Here is a 17,434-nt window from a genome sequence, read left to right as displayed (position 1 = left end):
GCTCTTAAAGCATTAGTGCGTTTCAACTCATTCACGTATGCTTTGGGATGTGCTATTTCAGATCAATTTCTAGAAATTCTGACTTAAATGGCAGGTTGTATATAGGTTGTATAATGGCACTTTGAGGCCCCTCTAAACCATGACCAGAGAGAGAACTATAATTTTCTTTTAGAAGTATGTTTCTCCGTGGGATGGATAACTAATTGAACAATTATAGGAGTACTTCACCTGTCTTTGTTGACTATGTTGACAAATAGAACTTACTCTATAATGGTATGAGAATGTTCCTTTCATACAACCAAAATATACTGAATATATTTGGTGCATGAAGTTGAGCAAATGTGAGGGCCTATGTCAAAACTGACTGGTGACTTCATTATTTTCTCACACAGAAAAAGCAGGCAGCCATTTGGGTGCCTTGGTCACTCTCATTTTCTAATGAATTAGTTTTCCATTGCTTCATGGGCAAATTATCACAAACTATGTCATTTTATAGTTCTGCATATCAGAAATCTCACACTGGTCTCATTGGGATAAATTCAAGGTGTGTGTTGCATTGTTCTGGAGGCTCTAGGGCAGTACACATTTTCTTGCCTTTCTCATTTTCCAGAGCCCACCGCCTGACTCAAAACACACTTTCACCATCTCCAAAGCCAGAAATATTGAGTTGAGTTCTTTTCCCCACCACCAACAATAGGTCCCAGATTTTAAGGACTCACGTGATTATATCACTTCTAGGTAATCTCCCTACCTTAAATTCTTTAACCTTAATCACGTCTGCAAGTCCCTTCTTGTCATGGGAGGTAACATGCCACAGGTTCCAAACATTAGAGTACAAACATTTGAGGGTGCCATTATTCTGCTCACTGCTGCCATGTTTAGCTGCTGAAAAGAGCTACAGGATTTTTTTCTTTTTGAAAAATTCCTACCACATTCATTATACTTCTACTTCCACCTTCCAGAGTTTCTTCTGTTCCCTATTTCATTCTCTCAAAGTACTTTTTCGTCAATGATCAACTCTTTGTTGGTTTCTCCTCAGCCTCCATCCCATTTTTGACGAAGAGGTCTGTAGATCATCCCCAGTGCGCCAGCTCTACCAGATTCTGTTATATCCCAGATGCCATCTTTTTTTCTCCTCTTTGCTGTGTATCCTTTTGTTTGCTGTACTGTTCCTTTCCCCATATCCCATTCCAAGACAGAGATTCATGTTGTGTGTACGTGCCAAAAATAAGTCAGCAAAAGGTGACTCTTAGCTAATGCTCACAACTCTTCTCTCACTACAATCCCACTGTTCCACTGAGTTTGATACAACTGTGTGGCAGTGTCCATCAGGGTCACATCTGTCTGGTAATTGCATTGGTGAGAGGCCAAGTATGAGAGCTATATAGTCAATACAGTTTATCTCATCTCTTATTAATCCAGTACGTATTTCTAGCTGGTGTTATAGACTTTCTTTTCTTTTCTTTTTTTTTTTTTTGTTTTTTGTTTTTTGAGACAGGGTCTCACTATGTAGTTGAGACTGACCTGGAACTAACTAAGTAGCCCAGGCTGGTCTCACACTCACAGCGATCCTCCTGCCTCAGCCTCCTGAGTGCTGGGATTACAGGCGTGCACCACCATGCCTGGCTATTAGATTTTCATTCTTTATGAAGTTAATATTATGTTAATAAAGGAAAAAATTTCTCTCGAGCTTTAAACATTTTCAAAAAAGTAGCCCAGGCTGGTCTCACACTCACAGCGATCCTCCTGCCTCAGCCTCCTGAGTGCTGGGATTACAGGCGTGCACCACCATGCCTGGCTATTAGATTTTCATTCTTTATGAAGTTAATATTATGTTAATAAAGGAAAAAATTTCTCTCGAGCTTTAAACATTTTGTCAAAAAAGTAAAGAAATTCCTTCCCATTCCCTGGATTGCATTTCATACAAATTAGATCATGGATACTCCTGCCCCACCTTGCAATGTTATGTTAACATTTTTGGAGAAGAAATTTTTCTAGCATTACAAGTGCATTCTTAAAATGGTCTCTAAAAAGTAACTTTTAATCTACACTAGAAAGCAACTGCAAATTTTTTTTTTTCTATCTAGTCTGCTATGGCTAAAAGCATTCATTCTCTTCCTATGTACATATGAATCTGTCTGAAAACTGCCTTTTCAGCAAGTATCTAAGAAGTATTTAAGTGTTTATGGTTACTCATTATTTTCAAGAATGTGAATTTGGAAGGACTACAGTATATAGGAATATAGCAGAATTTCTAGAAATCAGTGAAATGTATACAAATTTAACTTATAACACCGCTATCAGTTATCTCTTTTGATATATTTTTATTTAATTTTGCATCATTTATCTTCTCTGTAGCTTATTCCTCCAGAAGGGATAATTCAGAAACAGACCAGCAGAAAACTAATACCTTTATAAAGATATATTTTAATAATATATAGTTTCATTAGGACCAAGTTGAATTAATGTAGAAAGTATAGATCTCAGATAAGACAGGTTATAGTGAATCCTTATTCAGTGCTAACTAGAATAAAACTAGATGACCCTCAAAATATACATCATTTACCAGAGGTGGCCATGGATTACTAGGAAACCTTAAAATTGGGTGTCCATAAGAATCACCCAGGGATCTTGTTAATATAAGGATTTCCAGCCTAATTTTCAGCGATTCTGATGTTTTTGGCCAAGGGTTCATGTTCTTGAGTTGCTCTGAAACACTGGATAAATCACAAGTTCAAGACAAATCCGAGCAGTGCTTCTGATCTGCAAACCCCCTCTTATAAAGACTCTGGACTCAGAACCTGAAGGCTACGAGGAGCTTTTTAGAACCTCTGTCCTGTCTTCCAGTCTCATCCCTGAGGAATAGTTCAGCAATAGTCAGGTGCAAGCCTGGACTACCCTTCTCCATCACAACTAAGTGGTTTATTCATGGTCTAAAATTATTTTAACTTAAATATTTTCTTAAAGGGGGAAGTTTAATTCTCAGTAGGATCAGTTAACTAACTAATTAGTAAGTAGGGAAAGGGACAGATACAGACTCTTTCTTGTTTAGATAGGGCTCCGACAGCTCCAGAAGCAGGTGTGGCTTGATGGGCTGGTGGAGAAGGGACTTCAAAAGGCTCCAGGTTCCCTCAGGGTGGGCTCTTTGCTGGCAACAGGGCTGCCATTGGCAAAAGCTGTACACGAAAGCCTCTAAGACAGCTCGACTTCCCAGGCTTTCAGAGTTTTTTGTTTGTTTAGCTTTTCAGTACAACTGATTTCTTACAAGGCCCTCCCTTTCCAGGGAATTCACTAATCAAGGCACAGCTCTATTTATCTCCATAAACAAAGCCTTATGAAAGAGCAATTCATTCATTAACTTAAAAAAATGTGATAATTTTCACTGCTGTACCCAAGAGCTTCAAAGCACCATTGTTACTGTTCATTTATGTCAATTACTCTAGGTAACTGGGAAATGCGAGTGAGACAGGATTCAGATGCAGCCCGACTGATTTTACAAAAGAGAGAGAGAGAGAAAAAAAAAAACCAACCTAAGCTCAAAAGTCATCTTAAGAAATTAGTTTTTCACAGAAAGAGAATCACAAATCTTTTCAGAATGAATCAATTGTATTCCATAAAACTTGCTGTGGCATGGAAAGTGTAGAGCAGCCTCTTCCTTTGTGGAGTATTCTAGGAAGAAATGCCTCTTTTAGGTATTTAGGGTGGTCGGGTCTGTTAGCTCCTAGCTAGGGAATATGGAAAACAATTCTCAATCATTTTTACTCTCAAGATGTTTATGTAAACAAAATTTTATAGATTTTTTATAAATGTTTAATACTATGTACATTAACCAATCTATGCAAAGATGGTTGTTGAATTTCAAAGATAAATATTTATTCATTCTAAATAATTATCTGTACCTGGTCTTAATATTTAACTCAGAGGACAGTTGGTGACTGATAAGTAAAAAGGAAGAGTCGGTTACTAGATGGTCTTTTAGCAGCCATTCCTTCCAAATAGAAAATTATATAAATTGAGAAGCTAAAATAAGCACATTTTAAATGAGATTTTTGAAAAAAATTATAACAGAAAGCATCTGAATTAAGTGGAGATGGTTATAGCGATACAGATCCTTTGTGGACAAAGAAATGGAATTATGCTGTACGTGCTCCCCCTGCCCCAACTAATCCTTTCAATGTTTTTAATGGGGATGTATTTATTTTTTATTGCTATATAATCTCATCCAACAATATTCACCCTTTACAAATATTAGAAACCAGTGTTACTTAGTATTTCACAAAGTTGTGCAATCTTCACAGTGTTACAAACCCACAACGTTTATCACACCAGAAAGAATCCCTGACTCAGCATCAGCTGCCACTTCCTCCTCCCTCCCACACCTCCTGGCAACGGTGAATCTATTTCCGGTCACTGTAGGTGTGCCTATCCTGGATACATCTTACAAAAAGAATCACACCCATGGCTTCTGTGTCTCACTTCTTTCACTTAGAATAATGTTTTCTAGGTTCAGTGGTGATTTAGCATATATCAGTATATTATTTCTTTTTATGACTAAATGATAATCCATTGTGTCGCTATGTCACATTTTACTTATCTGCTCATTAGTTAACAGGTAATTGGACTGTTGTCTCTTTAGGCTGTTGTTAATAATGCTGCTGATAACATTGTATTTCAAGCTTTGTGTGGACATACGTTCTCAACTTTCTTGCATATGTTATTAGGGGTAGTACTGGCTCATGTGGTGACTCTGTGTTTAATATTTTCAGAAACTATTGTTTCAGTCAACGTTCCCATCACTGGCACAAAATACCCAACATCCCCAACTCAAAGGAGGGGAGGTTTACTTCGGTTCCTAGTTATTGTGGGTTCAGTCCATGATCAGGTGACTCCAGGGCGAAAACGGCGTGGCAGTGGGGCACAGCAGAGAAAACCTGCTCCTCATCATGGTGAGCAGGAAGAAGAGAGTAAGGAAGGAGCCAGGTGTAAGAACACAGCCTTTCAGGATGTGCCCCCAGTGAATGGCACCCTCCATCCAGATCGCACCTTCAAATATGAGACCTTTGGGTGACGTTTTAAATCTAATCCACAGCAGCCACTGAATGACCCTATAAAGTGGCTCCAATCATATTACATTCCCACCAACAGTGTACATTGTCTCCAGTTTCTCCCCATTCTACCACTCATTACTGTCCATCCTTTTCATACACATTTAAATGAGGATGAAATGGTATGTCAAAATGGTTTTGACTTGGATTTCACTTCTTTTCAATACTTTGAAACCGATTCAATGATAAAAAAAAAAGGAGGGAAGTTCATAATGGTTTTTATTCCTCTGAATAAAATGGAAGGGGAAGGTGACTAGAATTAGATTCAAAGCTTATTTCATTAGTAAAAAACGATTCCTGGGCTTATGAAAATGTTCGGTGTGGCATAATGTGAATATAGAAAAATGTAAGTGTTGGGTAAGTAGGAAATACGGCTAAGATAGCTTGTGAAATTCAATGGCATAGAGTAAAGATTTGTACACTGACTGGTAGGTGTTAAAATCTTGTCTCTGAACCTCTTTGAACCAAAGTAAAAGGTCAACTTACTAAATCTACAATACTCATAAAATTAAAAACAAATGAGAACACTTTACCGATGATCACAGAGTACTTATCTCCTCTCAGCACGATCCCTCCAACATACAGGGAGGGGATCATACATCTCGATGCAGTTTTTTTCATTGCTAAAGATTTCAGACGATCTGTTAGTCCAGATGATCCATGCCTCTTCTTTGGAACCGTTCCCAATGGAAATGGTCCTCTGCTTTTCTGTTGGGCAGCACTGTAATTATTTGAAGGGATTAAGCACATATAAAACTACTTCTTCTCCAACCTGAACACTCCTTCTTCCTATGACAATCATCTGATAATTTCCCATTTGCAAAATATTTAAATCCAAATTTTCTGGCCCTTGGCTGATTTTCTAGCCCCGTTTTCCCTCAGTCCTTGATAAAATATAGGCTCTCTTGACTCAGTGTTCTTCTTCCTTTGAAAATATTTGTCTACATTCCTCTACCTCCTGCTTTCTTACCACTGAGGAAATGTGAACTCCAGTCTTCAAGGCCAAACTCATCTGTGATCAAAACAGATTCCTTTGCAATATCCTTAATGCCCCCTGGCAGAATTCATTTTCCTTTTTGTGTGTTGCCACAACACATTTTAAGCAGCTCCTTATATAGAATTTATCATAATGATTTCTTTATGTGTCTGTCTCCTTCTGTGGACTGTGACTGGGTTTCACAGGAGAAACTGTCTTCAGTTTTATGTCCTCAGTGCCCAGAGTCATGCTGGTACTTAAACAAAGTAGCAAGGAAGTTGCTTCAAATTGATTTAATAAATTATTCCTGATTTCTTACTGTGTTATAAATGAACACGAGTTTGTCATCACTCTTTAAAAGTAATCCCCACAATGAAAAAACATTTTTCAGATTTAGCTCAACAGCATGTCAACTGCCCATCTTCTTGGGAAACTGTACTTCTATCATCATTGTCTCAGACTAAATGGGTTTGGTCACTGATACATTCACTTTAGTAATCCAGAAAACTTTGCTGAATAATGCAATTTCTTTTCTAGGCAAACCACTATCAGACTAGATTTTCCTCTGTTTCCACTTTCTTGTTTAAATGTAAACCTTCAGATGTATCCCGGATGAATGGAATCTTGTTTCCGGCTGGAAAAGACAACTTCATTTCTCTGGATTGAAATTATATATTTTAATTTTAGAATGATACATTTTTGTTCTGCCCTCTGTCATATCTTCCCATTTCATATCATTTGCATATGGGAGAATAATGTGAAATATGTACATTTGCCTATGTCATGTGTCTAATGCTAAAGAAAAACTAACAGGGAAATGTGAGTATTTATGGGGAAATGTTTGTTTTGAATTCAAGATTCTAAAATCTTATATTCCTCATCCTAAATACCACCAGATCCTCCAATGATTGGAAGGGTTCCTTTAGATATGGGAAAATATGCCATCGCTTAATATATATTCATTCTGCCTAATAAATACCTTCCCCAATTAATTCCCTAATAAATACCCGATGAGCCCTTGCTGCAGCTATTCTGTAGCAAACTAATCTTAGAGTTTGCCACATTTGATGTGATAGCTTGTATAATTGTCCCTTCCCCGTACCAGTCTTCAATCCCTACTTTACTCGATATCTCTACAGTGTCTAGCTAAAACTTTATTTAAATCATATCTACTTTAGACAAATGATTTGTCTATGTGTACCATCTTTTCTGTATGGTTCCAATATTGAGTCAAAGAGTGCTGATAGCTCCAAGCAGCAGGAGCCATTATTTCAGGGAAAGTTAAAGCAGTAAGCAGATGACATCATTTTCCTGATAGGACCATTTCCAGTCATAAACTAATCAAATAACGATTTACAATCAGCAAAATAAAAACATCTCTCCAAATATAAGCCATTGTATGATCATCTGTTAATAAATGGAACATTACTCATGCTAAGGTTTTTTAATTACCTGTTTCCCTGAGATACCTTGACATATCTCTAGGCTGAATTTCTAGGTCAATTGGAGGTATCTTAGGCACTATTCACAGGATCCATTCCTGAAGCACTGAAAAGATCTTATTAGGACCAGTCACACTCCGAAGGAGCTCCCACAGTGGGATGTCTAAGGAGAGTGTTATGGTGAGAATTCAGTATAATTTGAGTTTTGAAAATTCTACTCTGCAAGACTTCCCCATGATATACATATTACTAATTAGCCCTTAACTTCAGTTCCTTCACACAAAATGCTTCATTGCAATTTAAGGCTGCTTAAAATTGTCTTAACTTGTCCCATTTGGCAAACTAAGCCAGAGTCTTAGGACGCGTGGACTGTAGTGTGCAAGAATGTGGGTAGGCTTGGACGCTCCCTCTGGATCTGAGAGAGCCTTTTTGTTGACCTGACGCTCTATTACCAGGGTTCAAGAGCCAGCTACTGGGCTAACTAGCAAGAGAAACTTCAGGAACACCAAGTCAGAAAAATGTAAGAAGTGAAAACTACCAAAACTGAAGGTTTTCAGATATGATTTGCTGCTTAATGTACATTCACATAGCAGCCCTAAAGAAAAGTAGGTTTTCTGCGGCAAAAGCTTAAGAGGCAAAGATACCATTCCTGTATGCTTCTTTCCTGCCATAAAAAATGAAGTTGGTTTCTATTTCCTGAATCTACTCAACATTTTTAGAACCTTGGCATCTATATTTATGTTCTATCAAAAAGTTAATAATATGGAATGATTTATTGTAAGTCCTGAGTTTTATTTTTTAAACCAGCAAAGTAGTTATTAAGAATTCATATGTACATGGCAGTGAGTCTGTGCTATGACTTGGCATATGCTAGAAATCAACAGCTGAGAAGGAACACCGTCCCACAAGAAATATTCTTCCACTACTGTAAAAACAATAATGCATAAGAATGAAGAAAATGAGGGAAAAATAGCCTAATAAAACACCACAGGGATCAAGAAATGGTCAGGAAAATGAGAGTGAGGGAGGGGAACGAAGAGGCAAGGACAGAAAAAGGACCTACCCCATAAACAGATTTACAAATGGCTGGAAGTGGTAAACGAGGTTGCATGATGGTACACACACACCTGCACTTCTAGAGCACCACCAGATTTTATGTTCATGAACACCTTGGAGCCTCCGAGGAGACAATCACTTCAGGCCAGAGTCAGATCTGCCAACGTGGTGTAAGATAAGCACCTAGTTTCAGGAGTGGGTTGGACACAGACAGAATCCTTGGGTTTTTCCCTATGGGATCATGTCTAAACCCTGCCCAGAAGACAGCCTGAGGATAGACACTAGAAGTACTGTTTTCGTGAATATTTGTAGGCAGTACTTGCAGCACACCATTGCCACTGCATTGACAGGGTGCACCACAGAGGAGTGCCCTACTTTGCTAGAGAATCTGCTGTGATTTTATGAAGCCAAAAGATGTCTCATTGGCATCTTTAACAATTTGTGTGTCTTTGGCTCACCAGGGCATCATCAGTGCTGGTGGGGTACAGTGCCGGTGGGGTAGACCAGCTGTGGGAGGCAATGGAGGTGGCTATACACGTGGGAGACCAGTGAAACAGCCCTGGGAACACCTTCAAAGAGGCCCTGTAGACACTGGAGATTCAAAAGCAAATCCCAGCAAGAAGATGGTGGCCCACAAGATAAGGGCCACAAGGGACATGTTTGTGAGCATGTGCAAGATACATTGCAGAGCTCTTGAAATTAGTCGCTGGGGATGGATTTTGGAAACAAAGTATTAACTGTGGTGGAGCTCAGGGTATGGGTTAGGAATAGGATAATATGTAATTTATTATCTGAAAAGCCAAGCTTTTGAAAATGAAGGGTTTGTTATGATCAATTATGCCAAGACAATAGACATACATTTTGACTGTTGTGGACAAAATGGGATGTGCAGACCCATCATGAGCAACTGTCACTGCCATCTCTGATTTGTGACATTTTAAGTCTTGACCTGAGCATGCATTATTTTCTATTAGAATGATATGCATAGTTATGGGTCTTACATAAAGAAAAGGGAATAGGGGACTTTGAGATCTCCAGGGCAAACTTAGAAGCACAATATTTACATCGATGTGGTGTCTCCAGCCCTCTTTCCCCTACCCAACCTAGCATTGTAGTCCAGAAAACTATACCTCTAAATTACTCATTACCTATTGGCAACTCCAAAGCATCCTGCCTTTCTTAGAATCAGCATCTTCCCAACAGTTCTGGTGTGCCCACTTTAATTGATTTCTGCTCTCTGCCCTACTTGCTGAGATAGTAATCTTCCAATGTCCACAGCGATGTTTTTATGTTGAAATCATGGGAGTAAAATTTAGGAGCACAATTCTTCTTTGTCACCACTGGCCCCACCAGTGCAGTCAAGATGCTAATGGTAGAATATTTCTTTGTAAATGGAGAACAAGATCTTACTTCATGCTTTTCTCGAGTCACAAAGAGAAGTTGATTTCTGTTTTTAAATGAAGTTGAGGTTTTACCTTTAGTGAATTTTAACAGGTAACTGGAAGTTTCCGTTGCAAAGTTCATTTGTATTGTTTTAAGCTCTAAGTGACTCTATAACTTTTTAAATGTTACACCTTTGGAAGTCTTTTCCTGTCTTTAAGGCAGCTACAGGTAGAACTATGAACTATTGAGGCATTATCTCAGCCCACTTCTGTGAGCACCACCCTTTATGAGAAACAAGATTTAACAACTGTCTTTTTGGTTATTTTTCTCCTTGCTGAGACAAAATACCTGATAAGCAAAGTTAAAGCAGGAAAAGTTTATTTCAACTCACAATTTGTAGAAGTTTCAGTCCACAGTAAGCTGGCTCCAAGGCAGGGGTAGCATGGCAGGGGCATTACAGAGGAGAAACAGTTCACGGCATGCAGGCAGAAGACAGCAGCAAGCAAGCCTGCTTTCTCTCTCTCCTTTTATATTTCCATCCAGGCTGTAAGCCTGTTGATTGGTACCACTCATACCCAAGGTGAGGCTTTCATTATCCATATCCTAATCCACATTTGCACACTTGAATCCAGCCACTTTTGAAACTCCCCACCCATGACCCACATGAGGCTTTGGCGTACATCTAGATAAAAGCCATAACAGCAACTCAGCTCCCAGTGCCCACAGAAGTGCAGATAAAGCTGGAACAGCTGCCACCTGTGAGGGCAGACAGACTGCCAGCCCAATGAGTATAACTTTGATAGCTCTACAAAAACCGAGCTGGAAGGAAGGCAAAGGCGGAAGTCCATCAGGGGAAGTAGCTGCCTTTCTTGCTTTGATTTAAGATTCCTGACAAGCTTTCTACAAGTTCCTTTTGTTAATATTCTAGTGTCTTTTGTTTACAGGAGTGTCCTCGGGGACTAGAACAGTACCAGGCATAAAGTAGGAGGTAAAAAGTATTTATTGAAAAAAAGAATATTTCTTTATCTTTACAATGGAGGTACTAATAGTAACTGTATTCATGAATGATATTCAGCCCTGCTACTAATCATATAAATAGTTACAGGGTTACAGAGTTGTCCTGAGGATTGCACAAGTTAAAACTTTTCAGGATAGTTTTAAGAGAGAACCAGGTACCTAAGGTAACAAGGGGCTAAGACTGGGAATTTCACATCCAGGATGGTTGGAGAACAGCTCAGGTGACCAGTAGGGGGCACTTCTAAGACCAAGCTGAGTCCTTGATTGTAGGAAGGACAGTTGCCAAGGACGTTGTAGTCCTGGCCTCATAGGTCCACAATTGAACTTAATTAGAAGATGGAGTGAGGTCTGAGGAAAGTGGTCATAGCAGAAGCAAGGTTGTCCATTGCTTCCTATAAGCTTGTTTACCATGGAACTGCCTGCACCAGTTGGCTACTCTCTTGACAATACTACAGTGTATATTCAGGTATCTGCTCTCTGTTAAAACGCAGATACAACCTGTGAGAGGCCGGCATGAACCCATCACCAGTAAATAGCATGAATATCATCTGCACAGAGATACTCTTCTCTAAGTGAGGAAATTGCAAATTTCTGAAAGATGACACCACACGGCAGGTGTCTTCGTTATTTTTTCTTGTTGTTGTTTCTTCTTAAAGGGGGAAAAGTTTATTTTGGCTCACAGCTTGTAGAAGTTGCAGTCCATGATCAGCTGGCTCCAAGGCAGGGTGGCATGGCAGAGGGGCACCACAGCGCAGAAGACAAGAAGCAGCAGTAATGCACAACTGACAAGCAAGTTTCTGTCTCTTATATCTTATCCAGGATACCCACACCCTCAATCTTACCATGACATCCTTGATCCCAGCATCACACACCCTAGATCCAGCCACTTCGGAAAAGCCCCACCTAGGACGGCATGAGGTTTGGGAGGACATCTAAACACAAGCCGTAACAGTACTCAGTGCTGATTATGGAGCTGAGAGATCATCAGAAATTGGGACAGTGGCCAAGTGGCACAGCCCCCTCCTTCCAGGAAAAAGCCATGGGGTGGGAGGAAACTGGATGCCTAAGGGTGAGGGGTGGAAGGAGCAGGGTGCAGGCAGAATGGGTAGAAAGGCGCCGACACCAAATTCTCTACCCTCCACCTGGGAACTGTGTTCCAGTGATGGGAGGGGCAGCTTTATTCACAGAAGGCTTTTCAACTTCATTGCCCAGTTCCTTTTCCTAATTAGAACATTTATCAATTTATGGTACAGTGCATGGTGATCTTTTGTTAGGTTTACATGTACCTGGGAATCAGGTCACTTGCAAAAAGTTGAATCTAAATTTATATTATCTATGCATTTTCCAATAATTCTTATACTTCATATTTGTAAAAATGCATTATATTATATAGAATGTCTATATTAAAACATGATATCTATAATATCTACCCACTAGTTGACTTGGTAACTATGTATAAACTATATAGAATTTGGCTATAATACAATAACTATATAAGGTATATAAGGCATATAGAATGAACTCCATTTAATATATGAAAAAAATAAGACACAAAACATTAAGATGTGAGGACAGTGGTAGAAGACCCTAGGGATGATAAGATGACATTTTTGTTGGTCTTGTTGGAGGATGACATATTTGTTGGTGTTTCATCCATTATAACAGCAAGTATTCAAAACCTATTTTTCTAAATTTTAGATTTAAAGGACTTTAAAGAAAACATACTTGGCTATTCCTCTATCACAAATGAATTTAAAACTCTTCCAGGTTCTACTATTTTTCTATTAAACATACCAATAGGAGCAAAAACTAGTTTTCTCTCTAACCTAGTAGTTCTAAAGAATATGCAAGATAATGTATTGGGATGTGGAAGAAAATACTAGGCCTTTCAGTTTTATATCTTGGATGTATTAAATGAACATAATGCATCTTTAAGTAGACCTTTCTATATAAACATCCATATGTGTACATACAGCGATAAATGTATACACTTTATAAGTAGTACACTTTATAAATGTGTACACTTAGTAAGCATTTAAAATATTGAGATGCATGGTTTTTTGTTAATTAAAAAAACGTTTTTTAAACATGGACTTCAGGTGCAAAAAGCCTCGAAACTCTTCTTCTAAACTGGTAGCCACATCCCCTAAAATATCTTGCTGTTTGTAGCTAAGTACACTGCTCCTTTTGTCTCATCTTCTGCATAGTGCAGTGGAGTATGACATCAGGCTCCTGTACTCAGAATAACAGAAGCTTTGAGTGAGAAAATTCTGAGGGATCAACTCACCTAACCCCTTCATTTGACAGGGGAAGAAACTGAGGCTTAAAGGAGTTAAGGGATTTGCCAGGCTGACATGCTAAGGGTGAGCTCAACAATATGGGAAATGGATGGAAAATCCTCAGCCGGTGGTAATGTGTCATGGGGCTGGCTGAAAGAAATTAAATCCATTAACAATCCCCAAACCTTATTTCAGAAAATGTAAATGCTTTACTTATCAAACCTTGTGCTAAAGATAATATGCAATGGCATTGTTTCTCAGGCACCCAGGAATGTCTGCAATGAACAAAAATGTCATATGTATGGTGCTGGGTATCTATTTACATTATAAATACAAATGTGAGGATACGTATGTCTTTACCTACATCCATTGACTCAAAATATTAGATTGAAACAAACATATTTCCCTTCCTGTTGTAAAGAAAGGAACAAATACATCTTTCAGTAGGCAAAAAACCCACCAAATCTTGAAATAATGGTTTCCTTCCATTTTTTCAGTCTGTTTCTGAACTCTTGTCTTTTCTCCTGTTCATTTGGTCAAGTATTTCATTACCAGTGCCTAAAAAGTTCTTTTACTGAAATATTATGGCAGGTAAAACTAGTCTTCCTTTATTATTTTTAAATTTTCTAAAAATGGAGCCTATTAGTGTTAACTTCAGAGTAGTTTTTCCCATTTGAAAGTGAAGCGAAACACCCAGAAACCACTATCATAAAAAAAAAAAACCAACTAGTATCTTTATTGGGAAACTCATAAAATTTATAGATTGAGTTGAGGAGAACTGACTATTTTTGCACTGAGTAATGTTTTCTCAGAATAGAATGTTTAAATTTTTTTCCAATTGGGCTAAATCTTTCCATTTATTCAGTCATTTATATTCCCTTGGCAATTTTTGTTGTTGTTTGTTTTGCTTTTTGTTGTACCATTCTATTACGTTTTCCAGCTGGCTGCATGTTATACATAAGAGAGTTGTTGACAATTTTACATATCACGTAATTTGATATTCATTGAATTTTCTTTTGGTTTATAACAGGTTTTTAGTTGATTCTCTTGGAGGTTTCTACAAGAACCCTTATCTCATTCATGAATAATGACTATATTGGGTCTTTCCAGTTTTTAGTCTTCATATGTTGTTCTTTTATATAACTATATTAACTACTTCTAGAACAATTATTGAATTATGCCTTAATTACTGATCATTTAGAGTTTTTGCATTCTAGTATTGCTGCGGTGATATTTCTTTGAAACAAATTTAAGCATTTTGGTCATTTCCTTGGGATAGATTCCTATAAATGTATTCTTGTAGTCGAAACGTGTAACACGTGTTGTCACTTTACTTTCCCGCAAGGGTTTGTGACAATCTCACATCGCCAGAATTCCCGATACAGATACTCTCTTCCCATTCCTTCCTCTTCATGTTTTCCCTTTAGTGCCTGCTGAAGGGATGCCCACAAAATTCCAAGTAAAGCCTTTGAAAATCAAATCAAAATCACATACAGAAACATAAACGTATTATTTAGCTAACCCAATCGTCACTTTGGGGTTGAAATTCACATGATTTGGAGATTACTTGCTCTTTACTCATTCTACCTGTGACTCATCCCAGACTTCCTGTACCTGATTTTTCACATTCTAAAAGTCTAAGAGCAAGGCAAGGCACACAACTGTACTCAGAGCACTCTGGGAGACTGAAGCAGGAAGATTGAAAGTTCAAGCCCAGCAATTTAATGAATTGGTAAGACCCTGTCTCGGGCAGGGTGGGGGAGAAGGTTGGAGGTAAACTCAGCAGGAAGTCCCTGTTCTCATCAACAACAATAATAGCCACTGAAACCAGTGGATTCTACCCCATCTATTCCATCCATCCTTTAGTCTGTATAACCTCCTGTTGCTGTTGCCATTTAGAAGCTCACCTCTCTCCCTGGGACCTCTACAATATCACTGAAGTGATTTTACAAACTGTGCTCAGTCCTATCTTTACTCCTATTCAAAACATTTCACTGGCAGGAGGGTCCCTTAGGATGATCACCATCTATCTGCCCTGCTTCTTTGTCCTCTGCCCACATACCTTGAAGGTTATTCCATACAAATCTGTCTCCACCAACAGTATAAACACAAAATTGGCATTGCAGAAGAGGCCTCTAACTCGAGCTAGGGGAGGGATGTTTAAAAGGTAAGAGTCGACTCTGCTCTCCCATGCCTGGAGGCGCTTGCCTGGCTGACTGTTAATGATCACCTTAGGCCCTGAAGCACAATGATGAGAGACCCCCAGTGACTCCTGCAACTTCACACAAAGCTTTTGGTTTTCCTTTTGGGGGGGCTAGAGGAGAGATGCAGAAATTCCGCAAGCTTGTTTGATAGAAAGGTAAAATCTTACAGCTGGAAAAAGGGGGTCAGCGTGTCATCTAATCCAGCTCTTCGCTTCCAGAAAGACCAGAGGAACTAACCAGTCCCTCCTGATTCTAAAGGTCTGTGGGAATGAAAACTCTTTTGTTCATCCAAGCCTGCTCTTGTCAGCCTCACCTGCAAGGAATTCCTAGGTTTCACTTCCTATGCTCTTCCTATTTTGCCTGCTGCTCATCTCATCCTCATCCGAGCTCCTCTCTCAACTAACATAAGAAAAATTGGTCAGCAGCCTCCAGGTGACTGGTTTAGCATCTCCCCGTCACCGAGACTCTAGAGAACAGTGTTCCCAGAATAAGTGCATTCCATGGTCACATGCCTCTAATTTATACTCCGAGAAGCTCCCTCTGATTCATATTCTGCCAAAGTGGGGGTGGGAGTGGGGAGAGTCTCAGATGTCCCTGAAGCACTGGGAATTCACTGGGGAAACCGAAGAGGTGTTCTCCTCGTAATCCAGGGGTGAAATGTGCTTCTTACAGCACAGTTGCCCTTCACAAACTAGTCCAAATCAGTCCAATTTATTCCAAATTCCAGTATAACTATCTGTTAATATCCACAGAGATGGTCAAAGCCAGTTAACCATCCACTAGTTTGGGGGAGAGTGCTCTTCTGTTTTTAGTCATTGTAAAACAGACAAAACTGCTAACATATATTTCTGTGGCTAGACCTAAGTCTTATCACAGTTTGAAACTGTAGAAAATCAATTACGTGCTTTGAATTACTCCCTTCCCTGGCACAGAAAACATCTCTTCATTCTTTCAGGATAGTGAACGCTTCGCAGCATCCACCACTAACAGCCTGTTAGGATTCTCTGCTAAATGAATGTAGTACAAACAAACCAAACAGAAGGCCAGTGGAATGCCAAACATCTCCACTTTCCTCTGTTGTGGTCTCCTTGCAGCTTGGGACCATTCCGCCTTGCTGCTGCAACATCTGGACAGCATTCGAGGTTGTTTCTCAAGGACACAAGTGTGCCCCTCCGGTGAATTTCAACTTTCAACATCTCTCTGGCTCTAATCTATATTTAATGCTTTATGACTGGTAGTCAAAGAAGCTTCAGCTGAATATCAGGTTGGAATGAAAATGATCCTTGGGAGAACATTTACTTCCAGTGTGTGCCAGCAAAATGTGTGACAGAGGCTTTCCCCAGAGACTTGTTGCCCGTTCTCTCGCAGTAATTATAATTATGCCTTATGATTGCTGGGCCCACATAATCCAAGATCACTCCATCAAATGTGAAGCCAGGGCGGGAGGCGGGGGAGGCCACCTCTACTCCTATGGGCAGTCAGTTACAGAGAGCATCACCCCTAGGGATTCCCAATCCTCTGCTCGCCCTTTTCAGTCCTGTGTTGTTAGCACTGTGTCTTGCCCTATTCTTCTGCATGCAAATGATGTGTAAATCGTGCCTTCCAGAAGACATGTGTGGTGAGCCAGAGCGGGTGGCGAGAGAGGTGGGGGCTGGTGTATTCTTTTCCTGTGGCCCCTCCCCAGCCTACCACAGGGATTTCTCACATGGAACATAATTATATCTGTGCCATATGGGCTCATTTATATTCTATTACAGGTTAAGCTAATACAACTCAGAGATATGCTAAAAATACCTCAAAGTATTCTAGAGCTGTCAAAACACTTGTCATTCCTTGCTTACTCATTTGATTGCTAGTGTTTTATTTTTGTTGGGAGATTCAGAGAGCCAGGAAAGCATGCTGGAGTGCTGCTGTCCAGTCTATAAATATGGTTTAATTTCCTGTATTATTTTGCAATCTCTGGGCTTGTAAA

Source organism: Fukomys damarensis, unplaced genomic scaffold, assembly GCF_012274545.1.
Source record: "Fukomys damarensis isolate Sample0158 unplaced genomic scaffold, DMR_v1.0_HiC HiC_scaffold_4, whole genome shotgun sequence".
Classification (NCBI taxonomy): Eukaryota; Metazoa; Chordata; class Mammalia; order Rodentia; family Bathyergidae; genus Fukomys; species Fukomys damarensis.
This window is presented reverse-complemented; position numbering follows the sequence as displayed.